The 15,584-nt window shown below is 44.6% G+C and overlaps 1 protein-coding gene across 6 annotated transcripts in view; it reads right to left on the reverse strand.

Moving 5' to 3' along the window:
* Positions 1-15,584, reverse strand: part of scarb1 (scavenger receptor class B, member 1) — a 54,484-nt gene that overhangs the window by 520 nt on the left and 38,380 nt on the right. For 2 of the 6 annotated variants that reach the window (XM_045690503.2, XM_014138759.3), the window contains one exon: positions 685-3,540. The exons of 2 other annotated variants lie outside the window; for them this stretch is intronic. The gene's annotated coding sequence lies outside the window, so the exon portion shown is untranslated. 6 annotated transcript variants of the gene reach the window in all.

The raw sequence follows: 15,584 nt of genomic DNA on the forward strand, positions 1-15,584 counted from the left end.
TCCTGAAGCCCAGGAAGCTCAGTGTCAATGGCCAGTGGAACCTTCCTCCTCCAGGAGGAGGGAGGCTCAGGCTAACTGCCTAACTGTCACATCGTCACTGTTGAGCATGTTCAACAGGTGAGTCAGTCTGATAGCAGCATAAATCCACTCAATAGTCATGACACCAAAACCCCACTCTCTTTGGCTCAGGAAGATATCCCGTGTTGTGTGTTGAAGCATAGCCACTTTCTCACCACATGAACAGTTTTGTTATTCATTTCCCTCAGAACCTTCTGTGGGAGATATACATTTGAATCTATGCTAGGGCCACCTCTCTCACAGCTTCTAGCTTCATGACCACAGGCAGAGAGGAAATGTCAATCATATCAAGCCTGGTTGAATACTCATGGACAATCGCCTGTTCCCCCCCTCTCGCCAGCAACATTAAACAAGATCACTATATGTTTCGTGACGAGTGTAAACGCTGATTGGTTTATTCATTAGTGTTAATGTTGGGAGCATATCAGTTTTAGACTTGTACCAGTGGGTTACCTCTGCTGCATCTTTCATAGAACACTGCACATTGTCTTTCACTTCCAGCCCAAACCATTTAAAAAAGTCATCACACAGAGAGATGTTTGTCCTTTCCCTGAACAGAAGAGGCCACCTTCTGATGTAAAATACCACAGGAGACCAAACCAGTAGTAGAAGTACTGTATACCTATTCCAGGCACTTTTATTTATTATTTAAGAAAGAGTTATTCATCATCTTCACCACTAAAGGAGTCTACCAGGAGTATTAGGGGGCAAATCCACATCTCACATTATCAATCTCATTCAAAGGTCCTGTGTGCTGAGAAAGCACACAGTGAAATGCAGAGGACAGAAACAACAGCCCAATTCCAAATGGACCCCTGGCACCTAGCATTGGATGCCTCGGCATCACTCACATTAAGAAGTGAAAGCCTATGACAGAGGCTGGCTAGCCCCTAACCTGGAGCATTTTCTGTATGCTAAAAATTCAGAGAACAATGTGGAGCTATCACAGCTATCCAATCCTCTCAAATCTACATCTGCATGGAGTGCCAAGGGGTTAGAGGTCAATTTCGGATTGGGCAAAGGAAACATCTCCAATTAAAAAGGCAGAAGTAAGGTGTAGTAAAACCCCAGACAGTAGAGTCATTTCCAGGGAGAGGATAGGCAGGCCAGAGATCGCTGTTATTGGGCAGTTTCCGGTCTGTGTACGTGGGCGTACCCTCTCTCGCAAGACCATTTCTGCACGTTCTCAAGTGGGAAAGCATGCCCATGCGAGAGAGAAAAAGAACCTTGACAATTTTTTTCATGAATCGTCTTCATTATCCCATATCTTTTGGGGGAATATATAGAGAACGAGAGTTCCTTATTTAAATGGCTCAATTGTAATTGTAACCTCAACAGTGATTATTGGTGCCTACAGCACCAGCAGAGGGACATTCCTACGACATACCTAATTTGATCTGAATGAAGTGTTATTCACCACATGCAAAAAAACAGGGTTGGGTCAATTTCACTTCAATTCAGAAAGTAAACCAAAATCCATTTCCACATTTTCCTCATTGAAAAGCATTGGAATTTCTGTGTACTTCCTGAATTGACTGAAATTAAAATACAATTGACCACAACCCTGGCAAAAAATATTATTGCATCTCAGTTATCTCAAATAACAGTAGACTGGTTATTTTGTCTGGTGAGCTATTGTAGAATGAAGTTGCCTCTAGATGCTGATTTAGGGTCAGTTTTGCATTTCTCCCCGTAATGGCTAAGGTTTGTCGATCTTAGATCTGTGCATGCAGGCAACTGCTACCCAGAGTAAAGTAAGAGAGGAAAGCAGAAGAATACATATCTACACTTAACAAAAATATAAACACATGTAAAATGTTAATTGCATGTTTCATGAGCTGAAATAAAAGAACCCAGAAATGTTCCATACACACAAAAAATGGATTTCTCTAATTTTGCGCACAAATTCATTTACATCCCTGTTAGTGAGCATTTATCCTTTGCCAAGATCATCCATCCACCTGACAGGTGTGGTATATCAAAAAGCTGATTAAATAGCATGATCATTAAAACAGGTGCACCTTGTGCTGGGGACAATAAAAGGCCACTAAAATGTGCAGTTTTGTCACACAACGGCACAGATGTCCCAGGTTGAAGGAGCATGCAATTTACATGCTGACATTAGGTATGTCCACCAGAGCTATTGACAGATATTTGAATGTTAATTTCTCTACCATAAGCCGCCTCTAACATAATTTTAGAGAATTTGGCAGTACGTCCAATCGGCCTTACAACCGCAGACCACATGTAACCACGTCAGTCCAGGACCTCCACATCCGGCTTCTTCACCTGCGGGATCGTCTGAGACCAGCCCACCCAGCTGATGAAACTGTGGGTTTGCGCCACAGGAGGTTGGTGGCACCTTAATTGGGGAGGATGGGCTCATGGTAGTGGCTGGAACGGAATTAGTGGAATGGAATCAAATATATCAAACACATGGTTTCCAAAGCGTGTACAGCGTCGTGTTGGCGAGAGCGTTGCTGACGTCAACGTTGTGAACAGAGTGCCCCATGGTGGCGGTGGGGTTATGGTATGGGCAGGCAGAAGCTACAGACAACAAACACAATTGCATTTTATCGATTGCAATTTGAATGCTGAGATACAGTGATGAGATCCTGAGGCCCATTGTAGTGCCATTCATCTGCCGCCATCACCTCATGTTTTAGCATAATGCACAGCCCCATGTTGCAAGGATCTGTACACAACTCCAGGAAGCTGAAAATGTCCCGGTTCTTCCATGGACTGCATACTCAGACATGTCACCCACTGAGCATGTTTGGGATGCTCTGGATCAACAGCGTGTTCCATACCCCGCCAATATCCAGCAACTTCGCACAGCCATTCATGAGTGGGACAACATTCCACAAGCAACAGCCTGATCAACTCTATGTGAAGGAGATGTCATGCTGCATGAGGTAAATGGTGGTCACACCAGATGAGTGGTTTTCTGATCCACGCCACAACTTTTTTTTTTAAGGTATTTGTGACCAATAGATGCATGTCTGTATTCCCATCATATGAATTAAGAGATTAGGGCCTAATTAATGTATTTCTTATATGAACTGTAACTCATGAAATTGTTGCATATATATTTCTGTTCAGTGGATTCCTACAGCATTTCAGGACTAGTAAAAACACATGATACTGTGAGGAAATGCAAGGATAAGAGAGACGAGAGATTCACAACATAAAACAAAGACAGGATGCATGACGATCCTCATTGGAGGGTTGGATGGGACACCGGAGTGGTCCTGCCTTTCCCTTTCGACTCGTAAGTCCTAAACAGAACCTAGGTCCAGAGCTTCTACAGGAGCAGACGCAGGACCAGCTGAGAACCGTACCAGGTGAGAACCAGACCGATTGAGGTGTAGGCAGGCAGACGCCAGCCCAGACCTGAGGGAGTTCATGCAGGCAGATGCCAGCCCAGGCCTAAGGGAGTTCATGGCTCACCCACACATGCACCTGTTCAAAAGGTTGGGGTCACTTAGAAATGGCCTTGTTTTTAGAAAGAAAAGCACATTTTCTGTCTATTAAAATATCAAATTGATCAAAAATACAGTGTAGACATTGTTAATGTTGTAAATGACTATTGTAGCTGGAAACGGCTGATTTTTAATGGAATATCTACATAGGCCCATTATCAGCAACCATCACTCCTGTGTTCCAATGGCACATTGTGTTAGCTAATCCAAGTTCATCATTTTAAAAGGCTAATTGATCATTAGAAAACACTTTTGCAATTACGTTAGCACAGCTGAAAACTGTTCTGATTAAAGAAGCAATAAAACTGTCCTTCTTTAGACTAGTTGAGTATCTGGAGCATCAGTATCAGTGGGTTCGAACACAGCGTTGTACGAGATCTTCAGGTTCTTGGCAATTTCTCACGTGGAATAGCCTTCATTTCTCAGAACAAGAAAAGACTGACGAGATTCAGAAGAAAGGGTTTTTTTCTGGCCATTTTGAGCCTGTAAATCGAACCCACAAATGCTGATGCTCCAGATACTCAACTGGTCTAAAGAAGGCCAGTTTTATTGCTTCTTTAAATCAGCACAACAGTTTTCAGCTATGCTAACAATTGAAAAAAAGGGTTTTCTAATGATCAATTAGCTTGTTAAAATTATAAACTTGGATTAGCTAACACAACGTGCCATTGGAACACAGGAGTGATGGTTGCTGAAAATGGGCCTCATGTCCGCTTATGTAGATATTCCATTAAAAATCAGCTGTTTCCAGCTACAATAGTCATTTACAACATTAACAATGTCTACACTGTATTTCTGATCAATTTGATGTCATTTTAAATGGACAAAAAAATGTGCTTTTCTTTCGTAAAACAAGGACATTTCTAAGTGAAGCCAAACTTTTGACCGGTAGTGTGTGTGATTTTATATATATATATAAAGAGAGAGAGAGAGAATTGTCAGTCAGTGGCTATAGGGTTCCAGTCTCAAACACAGAGCCCTGCAGCACTGGGCTAGACTGCTATGTGTGTGTGTCCACCCAGTGCTGTAGTAGAGGGGTTTGTTCGCTGGGTGAAGCGCTCCCGTTGGTGTCCTGTATGACAGTCCTCTCACATCTTATCTGTTAGAAGAGAGAGTTAGTCAAAGAGGAGATAGAGACACGGGAGAGAGTGATTGAATGTGAGAAATAATGTTAAAAGCACAACACTGTTAGCATAGTTAGGATCAAGTATGCTCTCATTTCAGTCAGTGAATCTGTTCACAGAGAAAACTTTTATCAATTGCACAGCCGCGCCTTTTCACGACAAAAGGCCAAAAAAACATGTCTCGTCAGTAGTGGTGTAACAGACTGTAGTCGATCCGTGATCCGTACGATCACCCCCCACGGTTCGGCACGCATGTGAACCGTAGATCAATTGCAAAGTTTAACCATCATAATGTGAAATACAGTTTTACTGTTACTTTTGAAAGTAATAAATCCCTAAATCTCGATGCAGAGTTGCAGTGAAAAGACAGACAAGAGGTGCGTCCTGCGTTTTACTCTGAAGCCTGATTTGATTTTTTTTTTTTTTAAAGCAGTTCTGTGTACTGTTCGCGTGAACGGGGTATGTTGAATCCCAACGAATCAAGCCTGGATCCTCGCGTTGCAAAATGCAAAGAAAACATGATCAGTGACAGCCATGGCTAGCGGAGGAGCTGATGAACTGGAAAAGCCTTCCGCTTCATTTAAGTCTCTTGTATGGGAGCATTTTGGCTTCCCTGTCAAATATGGATTACGTTAGAAGGATGGTGGACAATACCATTACGGTGTGTAGGCATTGAGCCACAAGAAAGCCGTATGATCGTGGAAATACATGGAGCATGGACACACATTTAAAGTGTCATCACCCTGGTGTGTCAGTGACAGGACTCAGCCAAGAGACAACTTCTCACCGCGGCATTTAAGCCCTTTGCTGCAGAATCAGACCGGACTAAAGCCATCACCAAATCTATTGGGATGTTTATAGCTGCAGACATGAGGCCACTCTGTTGTGGAAAACAAAGGGTTTAAAAATATGGTGAAAGTGCTTGAGCCACGCTACGAAATCCCCTCGCGCACCCATTTCAGTATGAAGATCGTGCAAGATCTTTATGAACAGGAAAATATCAAAATTGTCAACAAATTATCCAAGGCGTCCTCTGTTGCCCTCACCACAGACAGCTGGACCTCCACGGTAACAGAAAGCTACGTGACTGACTGCTCACTACACCACAGAGAGGGAGATGTGACGTCCCCTCTATTCATCACACAGGCACCAATCTGGCGCAGTTACTGCTTGGAGCAGTAGCAGAGTGGAAGCTAGAGGCCCAATAGCAATATCCCAACCACCACAGATAATGTTAATTTTTATTGTTTATTTCACTTTCTTATATTATCAACCTCACTTGCTTTGGAAATGTTAACACAGTTCCCATGCCAATAAAGCTCCTTGAATTTAAATTAATGCCAAGAACCAAGTAAATGCAGTGATAGAAGCTGGACTGGGGCCACATATAACTTGCTTTGCACTTGTGATCAATTTAGCATCCCAAAGGGAATCTCAGTGAACCAGATGGAGCGTCTCCTTGGGAGAATCAGGAAGGTGGTTTCCTTATTCCACCGAAGCACAACAGCCGCTCATGTACATAACACCAAGCAGGAAATGTTACAGCTACCGACCCACAAGCTCATACACCATGTCACAACAAGATGGAACTCCACTTATGACATGTTGGAGCGCCATCTTGAGCAGCAGGCAGCTGTATACTCTGCACTGACAGACAAGACCCTGAAAAAATAAAGACATCTTCACCTTGTCTGATGATGACGTGAAGGTGGCAGAGGTCCCCCGGGTGCTCAAACCTCAAAATGGTTACAACCCTATTGATCACTGAAACTGCACCGTCTGTGGCCATGATCCTACCTCTGAAAACAAGGATTCTACAATCCATGGCCCCAAGTGAGGACGACAGCACCATCACTAGAGATGTCAAGGCTGCCATTAGAGAGGACCTGAACCCCAGATACACCCCCCCCCCAAATGTACAGGACTACCTTCTGTGACAACCCTGTCTGCCGTATTCTCTCTCTTTGTTCTTGTTTCCTTATTAGGATGCCGGTGGGCGGAGTTGGGAGGGTCGTCAGCTAGATGGGAAACACCTGGGCTCGGGTGTGTCCCAGGATAAAGAGACCTCTTCCACAGTCATTGAGAGACTCTCTCCAGGCAGACACTTTGTTGATGTTGGCATTTTGGTTATTTGCTTTGGCACCTTTCAACACTCTGCATTATTACATTCAGGTATGCAAAACACTCACTTACACTACTGATTACACACACCATTGTTAATTGTTCATTTTGTTTAGTTACTTTATTTAATAAATATATATTTTGATACTCCTTGTCTCCACATTGTCTCCCTTTTGTTGCGAACTCAGAGCCGTTTCGTAACAAGTGGGGGCTCGTCCGGGATCTTGAACTTGTTTGGGAGAAAACGTGGAGGTATGTTAAATTCTGTAGGTGCTTTGTGTATTTTGTTGGTTTATTTGAGTTTGGTGCTCAGTATTGGTTGCCTTTGTTTGTTTGCTGCGTTGGAGAGTGTACATTGGTTAGTTTCCAGGCCCCTGCCCATCCTGGAAACACGTGTTCTACTCGCTGTTGGGACATCGGTAGGAGGTGAGTACAATCGGCTGTGTACCTCAGTGGGAGATTTGGATAGGGTAGTGAAACTTACTACCTGGAGCTATAGCCTTTTCCCCCTGATAGGCTTAGCGTCGTGTTTCATTTTGGAATACGTTGGGCATGGTTAATGTTTGTTATTTTTGTGTGGTGTCTGTGGACTGAGCAGTTGTCTTGGGGGCACATCTGTGGCTTGGTGGAATCTGCCAGCGTGCTGGGGGTTTATTTTCTTGCCAGTGGGCTACAGTGCATAATTACCCACTGCAAATCTGCATGAAGACTAGGGTTGAGTTATTGTAGGGTTTGGGGAAGCTCCATATCTCAACTCTCTCTGTGGTGCCAGTGTGCTTGTCATTTCTCTTGCTGTGGTCTGGTGTGCTCAGCAGAGGTTGAGTGAATTTTTCTCTCTGATTATGGCGTCTAATGTAGACGAGTTCATTCGCTTTCCATCAGAGGAACTGTTAGACTTCTGTACTAAAGAACAGCTGTTGAAGGTTGCTTAACACTACAAGGTTGAAATTAGTGAAATGTAAAAAAATTCTATTAGGTTAATATTGAAGGCCAATCTGATGGAGAGAGGTATTCTTGAAGATGCCACTGGGGCAGCCTCTGCTGAGGACTCGCCGTCTCCCCGATATGTTACAATTGCCGCTCCATCGGTTAGTCCTAGTAGTCTTTTTGAACAGCAGAAAGAGCTGCTTCTGTTACAGCTAGAGCACGATCGTGAGAAGCTCGAGCACGATCGTGTAAAATATGAAAAGGAATTGGCTGCTGATCGGTTAAAATATGAAAAGGAATTGGCTGCTGATCGGTTAAAATATGAAAAGGAATTGGAATTTAAACAGGATATGGAGCGTGCTAAAATCAAGCTGCAACAAGAGCGACTAGAGTTGGTTAGGGAAGGAAAGCTCTCAGGGGAGAGTTTGCTCTGGGAAGGTGACGCAGATTTACTTAGGAGTCGTTCCTCTTTTGATCGTGCCCCGGACACATTTGACATTGTTGGGAATTTACGGTTGTTGCCTCAGTTTAACGAAAAGGACCCTAAGACGTTATTTTCGTTGTTTGAGCGTGTTGCTGACGCTAGGAGTTGGCCTGATTCTGACCGCACTATAATGTTGCAGTGTGTGCTGACTGGTAAAGCGCAGGAAGCATATTCAGCTCTTAGTGTAGCCGACAGTGTCAGTTATGATAAGGTTAAAACGGCGGTGTTACAGATTTACGAATTGGTTCCTGAGGCTTACCGCCAACGATTTAGAACTTTAAAAAGGGATGATAAGCAGACTCATGTTGGGTTTGCGAGAGAATTATCTTCACAGTTTAATCGCTGGTGTTCCGCCTCTGCAGTTATGACTTTCCGAGGGCTATGTGAGCTGATTATGTTAGAGCAATTTAAGGACACAATCCCTGATTGTATAGCGACGTACATTAAACGAACGAAAAGTAAAGACTGTCGCTGAAGCTGCGGTTTTGGCGGACGAATATGTTTTGACTCGCAAGTGTTTTTGCAGAACCCCGTATTCGGAGTGAGTGGGGGGCGTTCGGAGAGATTTGGGCCTCGCTCACCGAGATACTTTGGTTCACGAGCAGAGTTTCATTCAACTAGGGTTGAGCCTGACTCCCGTGGTAAAGATGACTTTGGTCAAGAGTGTCACTACTGTCAAGGCTCAGGTCATTGGAAAAACGAATGTCCGGTTCTCAGGTCTAGGGGTAAATTCAGTACGTGTGCTAACATTAAATTTAGGCCTATGGCGTTAGCTGCGCCTGTCCCACATCAGTTCACTGCCGACACATTGTCTCATGCCCAGGGGCATTTGAAAGTCCATATTGATCCAGACTATTTACCTTTCATTACGGAGGGTTTTGTCTCTGTTAGGAAGTAAGAACCTAGTGCCAGTGAAGATCCTAAGAGACACAGGTGCCTCTGAATCGTTTTTGCTGGAATCTGTGTTACCCTTCTCTGCTGAGACTGATTCAGGGAATAGTGTTCTAATTAGGGGAATAGGGTTGAACACTGTCAGTTCCATTACATAAACTGATGTTGGATTGTGGACTGGTGAAAGGTGAGGTTGTTGTGGGGGTGCGTCCTTCATTGCCTATTGAGGGTATCAACGTTATACTAGGGAATAACTTGGCTGGTGAGTGTGTGGCCTGTCGTGTTTCCATCTCTAGTGGTTTCCACTAAACCGTCAATTGTAGGGATTACTGATGCGAGTTAGCAGAGTTTCCCAGCGGTGTTCTCTGCGTGTGCAGTGATGCGGTCTGAGCCATGGTGACCTGGTCCCTGCTCCGGTAAATGAGAATACCACAAAGACGTCTGTCACTGTTTTCCCTGTTATCCCGTTATCTGTATCCCGCTCCGATCTAAATCGATGCGCAACGGACTGACCCCACATTAGAGTTGCGTGACCACATTGTGCCTGTGGAACAGTTGGGAGATGTCGCACATGGTTATTTTCTCCAACAGGATGTCCTGATGAGAAAGTGGGAGTCTACAGAGGACGGTAAACCTGTTCGTTTGGCTGATACCGTTACTTCCCTTGGTTCTTGTAATGCTAGGTCTGTGCATGAGGAAGATGTTCCTGGTCCCGATGATAGAAAAATTCAGAGACACTGGATATTTTGGATAGCCCTCTTAATCATCTACCTGTTGATGGGCGGAAAGAGATGGTTGGTCTGATTCGGATAATTCCAGGTTTGTTTTCTGATACACGTACAAACTTGATAGAGCATGATACTGACATTGGAGATGCTGACCCCATTCGTCAGCGGTTCTATAGAGTTTCTGTAGAGAAACTGCGTTGTCTGGATGCTGAGGTCAGGTACATGCTGGAGAGTAAGATAGCAGAGCCTTCTTTCTCCAGTTGGGCTTCTCTCTGTATCTTGGTCAGTAAACCGGATGGAACAAACAGATTTTGTATGGACTACCGTAAGGTAAATGCTGTCACTAAGCCAGATTCATTTCCTCTTCCTCGGATGGAGGACTGCGTAGATCAAGTCGACGCAGCTAAGTTTGAGCAAATTTTACATATTAAAGGGCTATTGGCAGGTGCCACTGACGAGTAGGGCACATGAAATCTTTGCCTTTATTACACCCTCTGGTCTGTACTCGTATTCGGTTATGAGTTTTGTGACTCTGAACCGTCGGAGTGACTCTGAACCGTCGGAGTGACTCTGAACCGTCGGAGTGACTCTGAACCGTTGAGAGATGTCCTTTTCGTTGGAGCTGGTAGCTGACGGTCTCGTGTGCCCTGTTCCTGAATGTTATTGGACTGACCATTGTTTGGTTTTGTTTGGTTTTGTCATGTTCTATCTTTCCTGTCTGTTCCATCTTGGTCTTTTGTTCTTCTTTCCTCTTAAACTTGCTTCCTGTGCGTAAAGGTCGCTGAGGTCTGGGGAGGAGGAGGTTGGCTGGGGCAAAGGGAGGTGTGAACACGTAACCCCTCATCAATTTGGGACGCAGAGGCTGGTACGTTGTTCCGGGGTCCTTGTTGGTCCCCGGTTTTATGGGGTGTGTGTGTGTGTGTGACGACCCTCCCACTGTCTGCTGTATTCTCTCTGTTCTTGTTTCCTTATTAGGATACCGGTGGGCGGAGTTGGGAGGGTCGTCAGCTAGATGGGAAACACCTGGGCTCGGGTGTGTCCCAGGATAAAGAGACCTCTTCCACAGTCATTGAGAGACTCTCTCCAGGCAGACACTTTGTTGATGTTGGCATTTTGGTTATTTGCTTTGGCACCTTTCAACACTCTGCATTATTACATTCAGGTATGCAAAACACTCACTTACACTACTGATTATTGATTACACACACCATTGTTAATTGTTAATTTTGTTTAGTTACTTTATTTAATAAATATATATATATATTGATACTCCTCGTCTCCACATTGTCTCCCTTTTGTTGCGAACTCAGAGCCGGTTCGTAACACTTCATAGATCTACTGGTTCAAGTCCCCGTCTCACCCTAGACCCAGTCTCACCCTAGACCCCGCCCTACACCGGAGGACATAGTGATCTCACCACTGAGAAAGTAAAACAATTAAATAAGAGTGAATTACTTAAAATAAATATACTGTAGTCTAATCTTAGTCTATCCTATTGCTATTAGAATCATCCATTTGATTTGGAATAATTATGGCTTAAGTTATTGCCACAAATTAATTTCATTTAACTATTTAAATAAGTTTAATAGATCAAGTCATTTTTTCTGCAGGGTCAAGCCACAGAGCTGACAGGAGCAGATTCAGAGGCATCTCCTCCACAAAATAACTTGGCCATGAAGGAGACCTTTGCGAGCAAGGACACAGGCAAGACATTTGCCAACACCATCAAAGAGGTGTTATCCTACAAGGCAGCAAGTGGCATTCCAGTGGATGGTGATCCACTGGCATGGTGGAAAGCAATGAGTGTAAATACCCTCACATTGCCATGATGACAAGATGCTACCTGGCTGTGCCTGGCCCATCAGATCCCAGTGAGAGGGTGTTCTCCACGGCAGGGAGTGACTGCAGAGGTCTACTCTCTCCCCAGACAATGTAGACATCCTCATATTTTTGAGAAATAATTAAGTTAAGCTCAGGTCTGCTTTGCTTTCTTTTCTTTGTTGTGGACACAAGCAATTTTTTTCATTCACTATTGTTCAAAGGAAGAAGGTATAATGCCTCATATTTAACAATTGAGTATTGAATATTAAGATTTCATTTAAACATTAAAGTTACTTGCTTTAAGTAATAAATGGAAAGCAGTTATTCATCTCCTTCCTTTTTGCTGATTCTAAAAATGATCCGATCCGTGAGTTTTGATCTGTTGCACCACTACTTGTCAGACATGCAACTAAACAGACAAACTGTCAGATGCTGAGTCCATTTCACCCGTGTCAGTGCTTAAAGGGTCACATGAAAATCACAACATCCTGTCAACAGATCACCTAAAACATTGTTCATGCAGTCTTCAACCGGAGGGTCTGCTGCAAGATAATGTGTTAACTTTGGGCTGTTGGGAGTTCTTGCTCAAATCTTTCAACATGACACTTCCAAAACCCACAGGCAGAGAACTTGGTCTTATGAAACATGGCACAATGAATAGGTCTATCGGACACTTTTCTTGGGCCACTATAACTAACTATTTTGCCAACTTGGACTGGTCCCCCCTTCCACACGGAACCCCACTAACCCACAGATGGAAACGCATGAGGTGGCTAAAAACAGACCTCCCTCCATCTTCCACCAGCTTGCTAGCTGTCTGAATCTCACTGGACCCTTTGATCACTCGGCTAAGCATGCCTCTCCACCATGTCCATTGCTGTTCTGGTTAGTGTTTATTGGCTTATTTCACTGTAGAGCCTCTAGCCCTGCTCATTATACCTTATCCAACCTCTCAGTTCCTCCACCCACACATGCTATGACATCTTCTGGTTTCAATGATGTTTCTAGAGACAATATCTCATCACTAAATGCCTAGGTTTACCTCTGTATTCACATCCCACCATACCTTTGTCTGTACATTATACCTTAGCTATTTTATCACCCCCAGAATCCTGCTCCTTTATCTCTATTCTGGACATCACAGATGACCAATTCTTATAGCTTTTAGCCGTACCCTCATACTCATTCTCCTCTGGGGATGTAGAGGTGAATCCAGGCCCTGCAGTGCTTGGCTCCTCTCCTACTCCCCAGGCCCTCTCTTTTGATGACTTCTGTAACTAATAGCCTTGGTTTCATGCATGTTAACATTAGAAGCCTCCTCCCTAAGTTTGTTTTATTCACTGCTTTAGCACACTCTGCCAACCCGGATGTCCTAGCTGTGTGAATCTTGGCTTAGGAAGTCCACCAAAAACTCTGAAATCTTCATCCCTAACTACAATGTTTTCAGACAAGATAGAACGACCAAAGGGGGCGGTGTTGCAATCTACTGCAGAGATAGCAGGACAGAACTCTGCAGGCTATCCAGGACTGTAACCAAACAATTTGAACTTCTACTTTTAAAAATCCACCTCTCCTAAAACAAGTCTCTGACCGTTGCTGCCTGCTATAGACCCCCCTCGGCCCCTAGCTGTGCTCTGGACACCATATGTGAACTGATTGCCCCCCATCTATCTTCAGAGCTCGTGCTACTAGGTGACCTAAACTGGGACATGCTTAACACCCCAGCCATCCTACAATCCAAGCTTGATGCCCTCAATCTCACACAAATTATTAATGAACCCACCAGGTACAACCCCAAAGCCGCAAACACTGTCACCCTCATATCATCCTAACCAACGTGCCCTCTAAATACACCTCTGCTGTTTTCAACCAAGATCTCAGCGATCACTGCATCATTGCCTGCACCCGTAATGGGTCAGCGGTCAAACGACCTCCACTCATCACTGTCAAATGCTCCCTGAAACATTTCAACGAGCAAGCCTTTCTAATCGACCTGGCCCTTGTATCCTGGAAGGATATTGACCTCATCCCGTCAGAGGATGCCTGGTTATTTTTTTTAAATGCCTTCCTCACCATCTTAAATAAGCATGCCCCTTTCAAGAAATTTAGAACCAGGAACAGATATAGCCCTTGGTTCTCCCCAGACCTGACTGCCCTTAACCAACACAATATCCTGTGGCGTTCTGCATTAGCATCGAACTGCCCCCGCGATATGCAACTTTTCAGGGAAGTTAGAAACCAATACACACAGGCAGTTAAACGCCAAGGCTAGCTTTTTCAAACAAATTTGTTTCCTGCAACTCAAACTCTAAAAAGTTCTGGGACATTGTAAAGTCCATGGAGAATAAGAACACCTCCTCCCAACTGCCCACTGCACTGAGGATAGGAAACTCGGTCACCACCGATAAGCCCACTATAATTGAGAATTTCAATAAGCATTTTTCTACGGCTGGCCATGCTTTCCACCCAACTACCCCTACTGCATTCAACAGCACTGCACCCCCCACAGCTACTCTCCCAAGCTTCCCCCATTTCTCCTTCTCCCAAATCCATTCAGCTGATGTTCTGAAAGAGCTGCAAAATCTGGACCCCTACAAATCAGCTGGGCTTGACAATCTGGACCCTTTCTTTCTAAAATTATCTGCCGAAATTATTGCAACCCCTATTATTAGCCTGTTCAACCTCTCTTTTGTGTCGTCTGAGATTCCCATAGATTGGAAAGCAGCTGCTGTCATCCCCCTCTTCAAAGGAGGTGACACTCTTGACCCAAATTGCTACAGACCTATATCCATCCTACCCTGCCTTTCTAAAAGGTCTTCGAAAGCCAAGTCAACAAACAGATTACCGACCATTTCGAATCCCACAGCACCCTCTTCGCTATGCAATCTGGTTTCAGAGCTGGTCATGGGTGCACCTCAGCCACGCTCAAGGTCCTAAACGACATCGTAACCGCCATCGATAAGAATCAATACTGTGCTGCCGTATTCATTGACCTGGCCAAAGCTTTTGACTCTTAATCACCACATCCTCATCGGCACTCAGTAGCCTTGGTTTCTCAAACGATTGCGTCGCCTGGTCCACCAACTACTTCTCCGATAGAGTTCAGTGTCAAATCGGAGGGCCTGCTGTCCGGATCTCTGGCAGTCTCTGGGGGTACCACAGGGTTCAATTCTTGGGCCAACTCTGTTCTCTGTATACATCAATGACGTCGCTCTTGCTGCTGGTGAATCTCTGATCCACCTCTACGCAGACGACACCATTCTGTATACTTCTGGCCCTTCTTTGGACACTGTTAACAAACCTCCAGACGAGCTTCAATGCCATACAACTCTCCTTCCGTGGTCTCCAACTGCTCCTAAATACAAGTAAAACTAAATGCATGCTCTTCAACTGATCGCTGCCTGCACCTGCCCGCCTGTCCAGCATCACTTCTCTAGACGGTTCTGACTTAGAATTTGTGGACAACTACAAATACCTAGGTGTCTGGTTAGACTGTAAACTCTCCTTCCAGACTCACATTAAGCATCTCCAATCCAAAGTTAAATCTAGAATTGGCTTCCTATTTCGCAACAAAGCATCCTTCACTCATGCTGCCAAACATACCCTCGTAAAACTGACCATCCTACCAATCCTCGACTTCGGCGATGTCATTTACAAAATAGCCTCCAATACCCTGCTCAACAAGCTGGATGCAGTCTATCAAAGTGCTATCCGTTTGGTCACCAAAGCCCCATATACTACCCACCACTGCGACCTGTACGCTCTCGTTGGCTGGCCTTCGCTTCATAATCGTCGCCAAACCCACTGGCTCCAGGTCATCTACAAGACCCTGCTAGGTAAAGTCCCCCCTTATCGCCGCTCACTGGTCACCATAGCAGCACCCATCTGTAGCACGCGCTCCAGCAGGTATATCGCTCTGGTCACCCCT

This window comes from Salmo salar, chromosome 01, assembly GCF_965601325.2.
Source record: "Salmo salar chromosome 01, fSalSal1, whole genome shotgun sequence".
Lineage (NCBI taxonomy): Eukaryota > Metazoa > Chordata > Actinopteri > Salmoniformes > Salmonidae > Salmo > Salmo salar.